General features: G+C 36.3%; 1 long non-coding RNA gene across 1 annotated transcript in view; it reads left to right on the top strand.

Moving 5' to 3' along the window:
• LOC146437740 (uncharacterized) overlaps positions 1-14,465 on the top strand; it is a 227,862-nt gene extending 213,397 nt beyond the window's left edge. Inside the window, exons 5-9 of the long non-coding RNA XR_014851970.1 lie at positions 2,558-2,683; positions 7,065-7,238; positions 8,607-8,667; positions 13,598-13,702; positions 14,384-14,465. This is a non-coding gene — a long non-coding RNA (uncharacterized LOC146437740). The remainder of the gene's footprint in view (positions 1-2,557; positions 2,684-7,064; positions 7,239-8,606; positions 8,668-13,597; positions 13,703-14,383) is intronic.
• Positions 14,466-14,960: the final 495 nt, after the last annotated feature.

The raw sequence follows: 14,960 nt of genomic DNA, 5'->3' as shown, positions 1-14,960 counted from the left end.
CAGGCTCTGTGACCTTAAAAACATGTTGTCCCACAAGGAGGGGCTGCCTGGGCTGGGTGCTCAATCCCTTCACACATCCCTGCTAGCCCTACCTTTTCTGAACATGGATTTTGCATATTTATACTCTCTTGTCTGGGCTACCAAGTGGAACTTGCTTTTTGTCCAGAATATTCCCACTACTGACCAACCCAATCAGTTCTGCCCAAAGCAATTTTCTTAAGAGAAATGAGAGCAGAAGAGCATTGCTTGGGTGCCAGGTGGCTTCTCTTGTTCTCATGTCCAGTGAGAATGTGGGGCTTCTGAATCTTGCCCCGAGCTGTGTTTGCAGATACTCATTAAAGTCACACTTAAATTTGGATTCCTTTTGATTTCTCTTGCTGTACAAAGCTGACTTGGTGGATTTTCTCCCATCTGTTGCTTGTGCAGGTTATGGTGATTCTGTGTTCTTTCAGGATGTTTCTCTCCATGAACTCCAAACATTTTTCAAAGAATGAGTTCTGGGAATACGTGGAACCATATTGATTCTGGATTACAATTTTTCCCTTTGTTTTCTTCCCTGTTAAGTCTATATTTATAACACGCTGTATAAATGTGAAACTCACAGTAGCCTCCTACTTCCTTTAAGAATTTCCCCCTGTATTGATAGCCATTCCTTTGGTATTGATCTTTATCAGGCTGACTTTATTTACAGTGGAACAAGTTCATACTAATAACATCCATCAATAAAACAGTCAATAGCACAACCTAAACTGCATAAGCCCACCTGATTAGCAGTTTTTACAACACTCTCTTCTGAAATAAAAACATTGTGCTGCATTTGAGCATCTGGCCCCCAATTCTTGGAGGGGTGATAACTTTTTTTTCTCTCTCACTGGAAATGCTGGCCATTTTATCATCAACTTTTTCATGGGGGTACAGCTGCTGCTGCAAAGCACCACTTATTAACACCTGATACTTAGCTGATGCCCTCTTCTCTTTTCTTCTACCTGGCATTGTTTCCCATTGGGTACAATTTAAAAAGACAAACATGCTTTAAAAAGAGATTTCATCACCATTTAGAAAGCAGATTCATGTTTGTGCTTGTATGGTAGCTACAAAAATATGTTTCAGTGCAAAATCTCCTAAACAGAAGTCTGGAGCAAATTCTCTTCTTAAAGGGATGGACTTTGCTTCCTTTGTAGGGAATTGTACTTTCAGGCGCTATGTTATTTCTTTAAATCAAGATGTCAACTTCCCACGGTAGCTGCATTCACTTAAATTGGTCACAAAAGTGTAGTCTGCAACTATTCACAAATATTGGGTGGTTGGAGTTTTTTCTAGTACCCCCAGAACCTTGAGTTTTAAGGGACCCACCTATGCTTGCTTTTTTTCTAGCAATGAGGACCAAAATGAGAATGTATATATCAAAAAATAGACTAGAAAACCTTGATGTATATAGCAACTTTTTCTCTTGGTCCAAAGAAATAGCTGTCACCAGTTAACACTGGCTTTTGAACAAAGTTTCAGTAATTGTTTGGAAGATAATTACAGTTTTCAAAGGGTAAGCAGTTTTCATGTTATTGAGAATATGTTTAAAAAAAAACCTTGCACACTGAAGAGCTATAGATAGTGTGTACATATATTTTATATATATATATAGTGTGTACATATATATATACATATATATATCATTCTGCATAGTATTTTTTGTGTCTTTTGAAATGAGCTTTCACAGAAAGTTAAACCTTAGCAAGCTATAGGCAAAGCTGTAGACAAATAAGAGCTATATGTTTTTGCTAATTCTTATTTTGCCTCGTGCACACATGTGAGAAATCTGAATTTTGCAGTGAATTAGCCCTAAGTGAACAATTCCATTAATTTTTCTCACACATATATATAAACTGCAGTTTAGGTGACAAATTCTGTAGTTCCTCTTTGTTCTCAGCACCATGTTTCCCTGCCTCTTCCCTCCTCCCTTGAATAAAACTAACAGGAATTTGTACAGCATACTCCTACTTTAAATGAATATGGAAGACAAAATTGTAAGAGGCCCCCATTCCTTTAGTGATCATTTTACTCAGATTTTTTTCAGATTGCCTGAGAATTTTATTTTATAAATATTGCAGTGCAATAGTAAAAATCATCTGAGAATGGGCTCTGCCTTTGGAAATATACCTTTTACCAAAGGCAACAGTGCTTAAAGTTTAAAATTGGAGTAGCATAGTTTTTTCTAGATGAGATAATAACTACCAAACTTTGAGAAGGAAGATTTGAACCTCAGAATATTTACTGTTTTTCTCATTTTCAAAATGAGAGAAGAGAACCCTCTTGAATCAGCCTCTACTTCCCAATATATTGAGCTTTAAATAACCACACTGTCCTCTGCATTCTGGAAGTTTCCTCCTGTGATCTTCAGCCCATTGCAATAATCAATATGTTGTCAGTCAGACCTTGGATGTCCTCCAGGCTTTTGTGGAATGTCTATTTAGTGGGCATGGAAAATGTGGGGACCCTTGGGATTTTTGCCTCAGACCATGGAGGAGCTCTTTTAAGCTGTGGTGAATTGTTTTTATTGCAGGCACTGATTGGATTCCTTGGAAGATGGAAAAAAGGTGTTTTTACTGGGGTTTGGTCTCCTTTTTAAGATGAAACCTTTTTTTAGCCAAAATGGAGTAAATCCTACTTCCATTGTCTCTTTCCCCAGGTAAGTATATGGATATCTAACTTCTCTACTTATCCAGTTACCAGAGGAGGAGGCTGAGAAATTTTCAAGGAAACTTTCCCAATATTCCCAATCCAGTGGTTTCCTCAGTGTTGTGGGAAGTTTTCTTACTCACTTTATAGTTCAGTTAAATGTTAAGGAAGCAGTAACATCCTCGTTTACCTATTCTGCCAACCTAGAGGCTCAGTGTCTTCATGCCCAACCTGTTGCAGTCTTTCAGCAGAAGACGTTAAAGTACTTTAATAAGTATTACTTAAACACACCACATACTTTTATTTCAAGTCTAGAGAAGATAAAATAAGCCTTCAGTGAAATTTGCACAAGGAATTCAAGTACAAATGCCTGAATGCAATGTTAGATATCTTATTTGGTATTCTTTTCTTGGGAGAGTTTTCAATAATATATCTGTAAATGTTCTGGGCAAAAGCAAGGATACACCGACATCAATCAATATTTCAGAAATATATTTCATAGGGTTTATGGTATTTATCTGTTTATGTTTTGCTTTTCTATTTAATTGTTCATCTGTACTTTTTTTCTGGCAATTCAGATTAATTATTCTTCATAGATTCTCAAGATGCATTACACTCTATTTATTTGTTATACTACTGACCATGATTAATGACCAAACACAATCTGAATATCTCATTTTTAACAATCATGATAAATTGTAGCCTATAATGGCAACTTAATATGCTTCCCATGCAAGATCTAACTGAAAAAAATTATATCATAATTAGGAAGCACAAGAATACTTTGCCAAAGTAAAACTTGCACTTCCATGCTTTTGCTGAAAGGGTTTTATAGCACATCAACCTAGCTGTTGTGTTCCATTCTTATGGGAATATAGGTCAGGAACTTTACCTCAGTGCCTCTCACACTGATGGAGGTTCTTTTTGCAAACTTTTTGATTGCAGTCTTGCGAACTCATGAAATAGGTCAGATAAAGCAGCCTGTCCCATGGTGAGGTGAAACTGCAGGACTTCTCATGTGGTCTCCAGTTAAAATGGGATACATCCCAGTCCCACTGCCCTTTGGCTGTGGCTGAACTCTGCCCAGTGGCCAGAATGTCCCAGGTAACAAATGTCCCATACTGAAAGCTGGTGACAAACATCATTCCACTTTTTTCCTCCTTTTTTTTTCTCCACACAGGAAAGCTGTGGGCATGCAGGCTACAGAGGAGCTGCAGCAGCTCCTCACCTAGTCCCTGGTATGGGTGACTGAGATATCAAGCACCACCTCATCAAGCTGTATCAACTTGGCCTCTCCGAATGTCACATTTAGTGTGACACTTTGTCATGCTTAGTTTCTCCCTTCCCCGATGTCTTCCCTGCTCCTGCTGTCTTTCATCACCATCTGAGTGACAGTGGCAGGTGAGAGCACAGAAGCATCAATCCCAGTCCCATATCACCTGTAACTTCACTTGTGGTGGAGGGAATGTTTAGCAAATCCCTTGCAGTTTGACACTTTTAAAAACAATTTCAAACACCGTGACAAAAAGAAAGTAATAAAAATGGTAATTCATATTTTAATGAATTTTTGTTTTAATTACTGCAACATTTATGGTTTCTCTACTTGTATTTGTCAAATCATTCCTAAGTTAGCGTCTTGCACTTGGTAGAGTTTTCTCAACTGATGCTTAAATTTATAGTTCTAATTTTAATATTACTGCTGAATTTCGTTTTGTTTCCTAGTCTTTTAGAGACTCTCCTCTAGGTCTAGAAATCTTTAGAGAGTTTTGGACCTTGAAATATGGTGTGATTTTCCTCATAATTTAATTGCTGTACAGATGAACCTTAAAATATCCAAGCAGAACTTCTGCTGGGATGTTTTATCTGGAGGGATAAGTGATTTCAGCTTTGAACAAGGCACAAGAATGGATTACCTTTCAGGATTTTAAATGAAGCAACATGCAGCAGAAACACCTAATCAATGAGTTGTTTAATCAACTGGAGAAGTAGTTATGAATACCAGGGTTTCTGTTATAAACTTACATCATTATTAGTGTTATTTTAATGGGGTTTTTTAAACGTTTTACTAATCGTGGAGGATTTTGTGATTTTTTTCCTTGAAAAGCACATCTCTCCAGACAACAAACTGCTGTTTGGTTGGAAAGTGAAGCCAGAAGGAATAGTGCATTTATGATAAATAACCAAAGGAGGAGCTTTCTGTATGTTAAATTCTGAAAGATTTCTTCTCCTATTCTTTATAAGGCTCTCTCCATTTCCCTGTGTAACACTGCCCATAGTTTGAAAAAATTATTCAGTTATTTTGTTTTCATCTCTTTTTTAAAGGAGAATGAATTATTTTTTACTCCTACTGTTACAACTTTACAGTTTTTCCTTTCAAGTGAAGATCAGCTGGGAAAACCCATGATTTACCTAGCATATGGAATGAAAATCACTGGCCACAAAGATGGCAAAAGCATCTTGCTTAGCAATATGGAAGCTTATGCAAAGACAAAATTATTATAACAATGGCAGATTTAATAACTGCAGTGCCAGAATTGGGAAAATCATAGACCTATTGAAAATAAGAGAATCTAAAATATTATTTACATGATAATTTAGCCACAAGCTATAAACACTGTCATGCATCTGGGAACTGCACTTGAAACACATAATTTTCACTTCTATCTGAATCAGGACTGCCTTTACAGAGTTGTTACTGATACTTTAATGTAAATGCAGTTTGAAAAGCTCAGTTGAGATTCCATGTCCATATAAAATGCAAATGAGAAAATAATAAAAGTAAATTTGATATGATTAATGAGCAAAACACTCTAATCTCTTTTCCCCTTTTCCTTTGGTGGTTACTGTATCTAATAGCACAAGACCATCAAATTGAGCCTTTGTGCTTTCTGAAATTTTTTCAGAAGAACTCTATACTTTAAATGTTATGAATGCGTCAATGTCAATGAAAATTGTGTATCTTTATTAGAAGTACAGTGCTAGAACCAGAGGTATTTAAGGTTAGCCACAGTCACTCATAAGAGAATTCCTGGTTCAGCTCTATATCTGACTCCTGATCTTTTCTTTTCTGGCCTTTTCTCCTCTTGACCTAAGCTGACCCTGAGAAATAAGGCTGTCCAGGAAAGTCTATGTTGAGTGCATTCTGATTGATCTCTTGTATTTTTGGTAAATAACACCAGAAATGCTATAAACCTGTTGACTTCAACAGTAAGAAAACAGTGGAAAATGAAATAAACTCATTATCCACAATTTCTCCATATGCCTGGTCAGAATCAGCTCTCTCTTTGCAATGTAAGGTTATTTTGCAGAATTTGTGTGTATTATGACACAGTTACATTTTCAAATTTGTGACCATCCTCCATTAAGCATTCATCATAATAAGTGATGCTCAAAGAGCCAGATCAACTCTTTCAACCCTTTTCAAGTTTGAAACTCCCTGATTTGGATCATTTGGATGGGTGGAAGGATAGAAGGGTATGAAAGGGTGAAACTCCTAGGGACATAGAGAAAGTCATGCAGAGTTTTCTTCTTTCAGCATGCCTCTGAAAAGCAGTTGCTAAAGCAGAAAACAATACCACTTTAAAAAGAAATGACTGGGAGAGAATAGATTTGTTTTCTTTAGTTGTCTCCTGTCAATCAGCTTTTGAATAGTCTGTGTTTAAAAAGCCTGTGTTGATCAATTTTCTTATTTCTTTCTGTAATTTGAAAAACCAACATGTTATAGAATTTTGAAGCTTTTTGATATGTCTCTTTCCAAAAAATGCTCTACTTCAAAGCTTCTTCTAAATCAGGATCCCATTAGAGTAAACCTTGAAGAATTTACAAGCTAATGATAATACCACAAATTGCTTATAAAATTTTCCTTGCCTGAAATCTTTACAAAAAGAAATTCAAAAAGTGCTCTTTTTCCTATAATCCTACCATTGGCAAATTGCTGGAAACAGAATTTTGAAGTACATAAGGAAAGTAACCTATAGAATAAATGAACATTAGGTAAAAACAAAAGGTTTTTCTTCTCTTTGTGCTCATTATTGAGTACTAAACATCTAATGATGAATTTGGTATTTGATAGCCCAATGAAGTCAACATTTAGTTAGGATGGCTAGGTGCTAAAAAGCTGCCCACACTGTTTTAATTCAAATGATTGGAACAAAGCATTAATAGGAAGCTTTGGATCTCTCAAACATTAGCTGCTAGGGGGAATTGAAACAAAACTTTTTATGTACAAAAGAGTGGATGGATCACATCACATTCAAATATTCATGAATGAACAATTCTTGGCTAATTCCAGAGGAACAAAAATAAGTGAGTTTATTCATCTTTTCCCATTATAATCTCATTATGTGGAAGTGCTTTTATACCTTTATAATTTTTTTGTTTGTTTATTGCAGGAGGACTTCTAAGGTGTCTGCAAATGGCTGTGTTGCTGTTCAATTTAATGGGCTCCAGCTGTGCAGTGGTATTATCAGTAAGAAAGAAAAAATCGCTGGGAGAAAAAAACAGGAAGACAGAATACTTTTTCAGGGTTATTTGCTTATTGGGAGGATGTATGATTGAAGTGATAAGTATGTGTGGGGATTTTGAAACAGCACTGGAAGTGTACTCAGTGACACAGGCATGCAATATAATTTGGTTAACCTGAGGCACTACAGTGACACGATTAAAGAGCTGAGGTGGAGGGACTGTTCACAGCTGAATGTCTTTTCACACATTCTTTGCCTGAAAAGGAATTCAGAATCATGTTTTTCTGCACATTAGATAAGTTGTTTATTGGAAGCTTTTCTGACAGAAAGCCCTTCAGCCACTGTTCATGGAGCTACAAGTATTTGCCTCTGCTGCCCTTGAGCCCCAACCACCTCTTGTTTGGTCACTCTGTGCACAGAGCTACATCCCTTGCTGTGCTGCATCAGCACTGCTGGCTACCTAGGCATCAACCCCCATCTCCTCCTGCCTCCTGTGCATCCTATCCCTCCATTTCTGAGATATTTTAGGAACCATGAGCAATGTTTCAGTTACTATTGTTACTATGCCCCCCTTTCCTGCTCCCTTGCCTTGTCTCTCATTCTCCAGGAGTGTTTTGGTGAAGCAGCTGGTTGAGGCCACAGTGCCCAAAAACTCTTTCAGCATGGTGACAACCATGACTCCCTCTGGGCACTGTTTTCTTGCTGAGGGACTGTTGTTTGAGGATGACATCTCATTTGTGGATGAGATATTTGAGATGTTCAAGTGTATCTGCCACTCTCAAGGCCCTGTTTGCATCATGCCTGTGTCTTCATTCTTGCATGCACCACAGGGAATTGTTGGTTTGACCCAGCAGAGCATGAAAAGTGCAGCTAAAATAGAGCATGTATGGGAAGGGGCAAATAAGATTTGAAATTTGTGTTACATGCAGAAGTGCCTAACTCTACATACTGAAAATCTGATGGTTTAGGAGAGCTACTGATTGCCAATCTTCTGAAAAAGTCAGAGCTTACCTAGCCTTTTTGATAATGACCTAAAATGTAAATTCTTTTCCTATTGCCTTCACTCTAAACATGATTAATTTCTTTTTCCCTACTGATTGCATAAATTGATATTGCTCAAGCTGAATATGACCAAGTGAATAAGGCCTTGCTTACAACTTAACTTGGAAATACCATGGATATATGTTTGATTTCTTTTCTTTTCTTTTTTCTGTTTTTCTTTTCAGATAACTACTATTACATTCAAATAGTGGTCCAAGAAACTTATATTTAAAAATTTATTTTGCCTGGAATTATAAATACCTAGTACATTAGCCAAAGTACCACAAATTTCATTTAAATGCTCTCTTTGCGTGTAATGATGTGACTTTGAATTTACTTTTTAAGAAATACTCATCATGAATATAAAATGTTCATCTTAAAATCAACACAAAAAAGATCCATTATTTCAATATGTTTTCTGTCTTTCAGCTATGCTTTCTGGTTATTTTTAATGCTTAATCCATCATTTGTGACCTTCACCACAGGAAAGGTAAATGTAAATCTTTCCAATAACAAAGAAACAAATAGAATGAAAATGAAGACTGTTTTTTTTTTTTATAAAAATGTTAAAAATTAACACCCAGAATTCAAGGTAAATCTCTGCTGTTCAGAAGGCTGTCTGTAAAGGCCTGCACTAGAGTTTTTAAGGGCTGATAATTCATCACTGGGATCTCTCAAGCAACACAGGCTCTGTATTTCAGTCCCACACATGGTCAATTATTGTTGGCTTTTGAGATAGCAAACTTCAGGACATAAACGAGATGTTACCCTTTCAGCAAGGATGGTAAACAGATCTTCTCTTTCTTCCTGGCGTCCAGGAAATGTGGCATGGGGGTTTTAGCTATGGATATATTTTTGGCAGGTTTTGTCTGGTTGAAGGATTTCTAAATCACGGAATGGCACAGTGGGGAGCAGTGGCTCCATGATTTCCATGGCAGTAAAACATGCACTAAATTTTTTCAGACTAAAACTCCTCTCATCTTTGCCCTTAGAGCAATACTGTTTTTTCTACAGTGACCTTGGCTAATCATGTTTAGAAAGGATGAGGTCTCCCCACACTCATAGTTGAGCCATTTGTGATGGTGAGTGCTATTTGAAAGTGATGGTGCATCAACACTGCCCCAGTTAGAAATAACTGGAGATTATTTATTTTTTATACATAGGAAAAAGGAAAGATGAAATGATTTTTCAGATCAAAATCCAGGACAGGACGTTTTGGTTTTGACCTGTCAGAAATGTTCTATTCTGGCTTTGGTTTTCTAGTTCCTTTGCCAGTCAGTACCTGTGCTGGTCTCTAATGATGGCACAGAAAGAGTGTGACTATCATCCCATTTACTCACAGCAGGCTTTTGTCACTGAAATACCTTCATTTACAGAGGACATCTTTCTAACTTTGGGCTCAGCTTTGTGTAGCACTCAGAATCATACCAGACCTTAATCGTAAATAAGGAATTACTTTTAAATCCCATTATGCTTTCTTTTTTTCTTATCTTCAGTTAATTGAATTAGTAGCAGTTAGTCCAAATATGAAAACTGATAGAAAACTGGTGAAAGTGAGAAGCCTGTTGAATTTTTTGTGTCTGTATTTGAGTGACATGAATGTATAACAAGGGACATGTTTCTCAGGAAGCTTGCTCTAGAATAGAAATTCTCTTTGACTAACAGGAATAACTTAATTTAGTTTTAGATGTGTGGAGATGCCTGTGTTTCAGATGAAATTCCCCCAGAATTCCCCCATGTACTCAGCTAACACTGCATTCGGGTTGAGACTACATAATATACATTTTGTCTAACATAAGACCAAAGAAATTGCATCATAAAAGTCAAAACACTGTTTTCACTGAGGTTTAAAGGTCTGTATTGCTTTTGTAGCTAGGGAAAACAAGAATATAATTTATTCTGATATTCATTCACCCTTTCCCCGCAGAGGATACAATATGACTTCTGTGGAAATCCATGTCACAAGCAATGCTACAGAAGGCTTTCTAGTATCTGTTCCCTGATTCTTACACTTTCTCAATTAGCATATTGTGATTGGATAGAGTAAATTCAATATCTATATATTTCCCAAAGTATCTGATTAATGTAATAAGTGCACGTAGTTTCCGGTTATTTATTTTTTACATAGCCCTAAAATGCCAATTGCCAGAACAGCAAATGCCACTTTAATTATCTATTTCTTTAATTAATTTCCTTTCTCTGTCTGGATATACACTACCCGTGTTTTCCTTTGAAGACTGTCCCAGGTGGAAATGAGATGATATGGTGGTTTGTCTCAGGTGGAAATGAGATGATATCGTGGTTCTCACTGCTCATTTGGGTTGAGTAGGAGTTAATCACTCTCATAAGTCTGAAATAACAGTAGAAATTTTCTGAGTCCAAATTAGTTGTGTGGTGAAAAAAGTAAGAGAGAAAAAGCAATGAGAGAAGAGCTAGGCTGAAACAAGTATTTTATGATACTTCACTGCATAACTACTAATCTGGAAGAGAAGGAGAACGAGAAATCAGCTAAGGGACAAATAAAGATTTCAGATAGAAAATTAAAATAGACACTCAACTGCTGTAGCCTGATAGGGGAAAAAAAAGCCAAGCCAAAATATTTAAATACTGATAAAATACAAATCCATTTCTTTCTACACAGTTAGGTGTGTAAAGTTCTGCTACTTCATATATCTGTATTATCCTCATATTGAAGCTAGATATCTTGCAATAGCAGAAGTTCTAGTTAAAATCTGTTTGAATAAAGCTAGTTTGGCTCTCATGTAATTATATTACGTGTGCTCACAGAGTCATTGATAACATCTCAACTACTGGAGAAATAACTTTTCAAATTTTAAAAGTTTCATCTTCATTTTCCATACTGCTGTCTCCAGTATCAGCTCCTATATTCGAAACTTTTCAAACTGTGTAAAGAATTGGGTTACCTTAATTAGACTTTTCTATATTTGAGATTTTTCAGAGGATGATGACACTTCCTAGTGTGCCAAAAACACTGACTGGCACAAGAGTATTTTAAGGAACTGTGGTTTAGAATGGTTTTTAGATTTTTAAATTTTAAATAACAATTCAGTAATATTCAGAGATCACTCATTGGACAGTAGGACTCATCAAGTGGAAGGCACCAAACTTCGATAGATGCTTTCCATGGTTAGCCAGATGCATACAAATTTGAGCAGGTGGTTTTATTCAGGTTGAATACAAATTTTATTGGATGAGGGTGAAATGTACTTCACCCACATAAATCATAAGAATAAAGCAATGGAGGGGTGAAGGCTGGATGTCATGGAGTGCATGCCCTCACCTCTGCATCTGGTTTACGTCATGATAACGTCACAGTCACTCCACATTGCAGGGAAAATAAGTGAAAAGCAGGATCTTGAATGTTCTGATGGGGGCTGTGTGAGGCTTCAGCTACCCTCAGGAAGCACAGTCCTGAGTCATCTGAAAAATACCTTTCATAATGGCCAAGGGGTGCATGACTAACAACCTATTTCCCAACAACCTACGGAAGTATTTTATTCAGTGTGAAATGCTCCTTTGTATGTTCAGTTATCCTTATTGCCAACATCACAGGACAGTAGAAATAAAGGAAGAAGATCATTTGGTACCTCTCATGTACGTCCTGAAGATGACATGGTCTCATTATTGACTGCTAGTTGATTCACTTGGATTCACCATTGCCTAAGAGCTTCCCCTTTTCTTTCTTTCTTTTCTTTCTATATTCTTATTTGGCACTGAAGAAGAGTTTACTAAAACTGACCCTTCTCTTGACTTTTTCACAATGATGGTCTCAAATGAGGTTTCAAAATTTTTTCTCTTGACCCTGTTTCCTATTACCTAAGCTGTCTACCAGTTCATGTTTTGTCTCTAGCAGCAGAATGTTTGGCAATATGAATCAATCTCATGTGTATTATTCTAAATCACTTTTAGCTGAGGTATTTGTGATTTTGATGAAGTAAAGTACTTTTAAAATCTTATTTGCAAATCAAGAGCCTCTGAGTCTGAAGGGCCAAATGTTAGAGAAAGAAGCTGTAGAGCAGTTCATAAGCAGGAGTGTTTGCATTTGAGTTTGCAGTCACCTTGCCAAGGAAGTACATAGAGATGAGTTTGGGTAACTTGCTTAAAGTTCATTTATGAATTCCCCAATTGCAAACTGAGTTATTTAGCAAGATATTGCAGTGCCACAACCTTTTGGTGCTTTACCATGGAATATCAGGCACATTTCATTTGACCTTAATGTTTCGGTAGCTGTTTTACTGCATGAGACAGTATATCAGTAACCAACACATGCAAATACTTACTAGTATGACATTTTAAAAATTAAAATGAGTTTCTATGTATTCTCTGTATAAATACATATTTCCAAGAGGTTTTTCTATGGTTCACCTTCATTACTTTCTCTTTGGCTCATGCCTTTTGAAGTAACAGTTCAGTTCCTGCAGGGCTACTTGTAAAAGGCTGTCATTATTTAGAATGGATCATTTAATTAGCCTACCACAGAGCTTGTAAGGAAAATTAATCAGTGTAGTTATAGTGCTTGCATGAGTCACAATTACTAGGCAAATAGGTTACTGCCCAATAGAGTTGTTGTAATGCAAGTGTACATAGGCTCAAAGAATTTAGGGACAAGCTTTGTTTACTTTGTAATTACACCTAATGCCATTTATTCTAGATAGGCTATGGCTTTTGTTGCTACTAATTAATTTATGTAGTGGGTAAAATACTTTATTTTGATACCAGTGTGTGACACTCTCTGAGGGTAAACTGCTTGTCCTATGACTGGAAGGAATAATTACAGAGAAAATATATCAATTAACATGAGCTTTATTAAACTATGTTGATACCACGAACACAGTTACCAAAACCTCCAAAGATCTGACCTGTCTGCTTCACCTTGGGGCACTTACTTAATAGAACACATCTTCAGTGACTCATGCATTATGTTTCAATTGAATCATCAGGAAAACTAAGAATATTGATCCCTCGTGTCATGCTCTAAAACCAGACACCTGGAGGACAGATGCTAAAAAAATTATTTTGTCTCATTTGGAAAGGTGAAATCAGATTTGGTATCCTTCCATAAAGAAGAACCGATGTATAGTCAGACAAATAGAAGGATGCTCCAGCAGTTAAAACAAATTGAGCTATAGCAGACCAGTCCTCAGTGTAGTTGCTGTTCCAAGTGTGGCTAGAGAGATTTTGTAAGGCAATTAAACTTTAGAGTCCTAATTTTGAAACAGCAAATAACAAAACTTCAAGGTGCAAAACACTAGTAGAGTTCTACCAATGCATTTTTTTTCCTGAAATATGTGAAATAATACTTCAATCTGTTCAAAATTTTGCTGCTTCTGTGGTTTAATTGGATTTCCTGCACCATCTCACAAGCCCTTTTTCCATTTCACCCTATGCTCCATGTGCAGAGGTCCATGGGAGGAACTCCAGGAGTGTCCAACTTGGAACAGGAGCAATATGTACAGACTAGTAGGGATGCTACACATCTCACACTGCTGACAATTCCAGTGCAGGTAATTAGGGAATTAGGATTACAAGCCTGAAGAGTTTAATGTGCTGGGTTTATGAAGCTGTATTTGACAACTGCTTTGTGTATTCGAATACTAGGGGGAAAAAAAGCCTAAATGAACAAGTTGCTGTTCAATCTGCAGTACAAATTTCCTTGAGTTTGAAAGCTGACATCAGCCTCTGGATATTGTGCATGTACTTATCCCATAACTGATCATGTTTGCTTTTGTGTTTCACATCTTTGCTTGTGGAGTGTGAAGCCCCCAGGCTTTTGGCTAATAAAGGCTTGTATGCTGGAGTGAAAAATTACTTAATGTGTTAAGTAACCTTCAGTCATCTAAAATTTGCATGCTCAGCAAAGAAAATTTGTTCACATCTCTGGGATTCACATAACTGTGGTGAAAACAAATACATTTTTGACAGTTCAAAATAGATTATACACAATTTAGGACTAAGAAACCTCTTCAGAGCATTTCAGTAATATCTGCTAAGCATTTACTTTTGCAATTGTAATGATTTATTATTTGATGCCATTTTTGGAATTCTGACTTGAGCCAAATAAAAATTTTTGTGGGTTAGAATTTAATGTCAGCAACAGCAAAATACTGGTGATTGCAGCTAGAGGTTAAAAACTTTAACTGAAACCTAAGAAACAAACACTAAATACTCTTTCCTTTTCATTGCAGCATGTATATCGTATAAATTGGCAACATTCAAAATGGGTATCTACAATACTAAGTGTTTTCAGGAGACAATTCATTTTTATGCCTAGACTAAAATGCAAGAGACTTTGTGGTGATGCTTTCTAAAAGTACAGTTTTGATGGAATTTTATGATGTATGCAATCTGAAAACTGAAGATTTATCAAAAAAAAGTACTATACATAGGGGGAAAGCGATCTATGGGAAGAAAAATCATATACTTGCAGAAAGTAAATAGTTTATTTTTTAGAAGTTCACTGATTTTTAGTTGTAATTGACTGAAAATGCTGTTGATGACTAAGAGAAAACATCCATTTTACTTTTAGCCCCTATATTATTTGTGGAGAAAACTGTTGTTTTCAGAGCTTTACTATGTTTGTGCACATGAAACTATTCACATCAATAATATTTTTGTTTTCCTCTATTGCTTTATATCTCATAGAACACAAAAGTACCTTAAAATTATTTATAATATTGACCCACTCAAAAGAAAAGTTTGCTGTGGATTTAAAAGAGAAGTTTACTGTGGATTTAAAAAAAATTGTATTTCAAAAAGACTAGC

The sequence above is a fragment of the Lichenostomus cassidix genome, chromosome 4 (assembly GCF_008360975.1).
Source record: "Lichenostomus cassidix isolate B80296 chromosome 4, HeHo_3.0, whole genome shotgun sequence".
NCBI lineage: Eukaryota > Metazoa > Chordata > Aves > Passeriformes > Meliphagidae > Lichenostomus > Lichenostomus cassidix.
The sequence above is the reverse complement of the archived record's forward strand: the minus strand, read 5'-3'. Positions and strand labels throughout refer to the sequence as shown.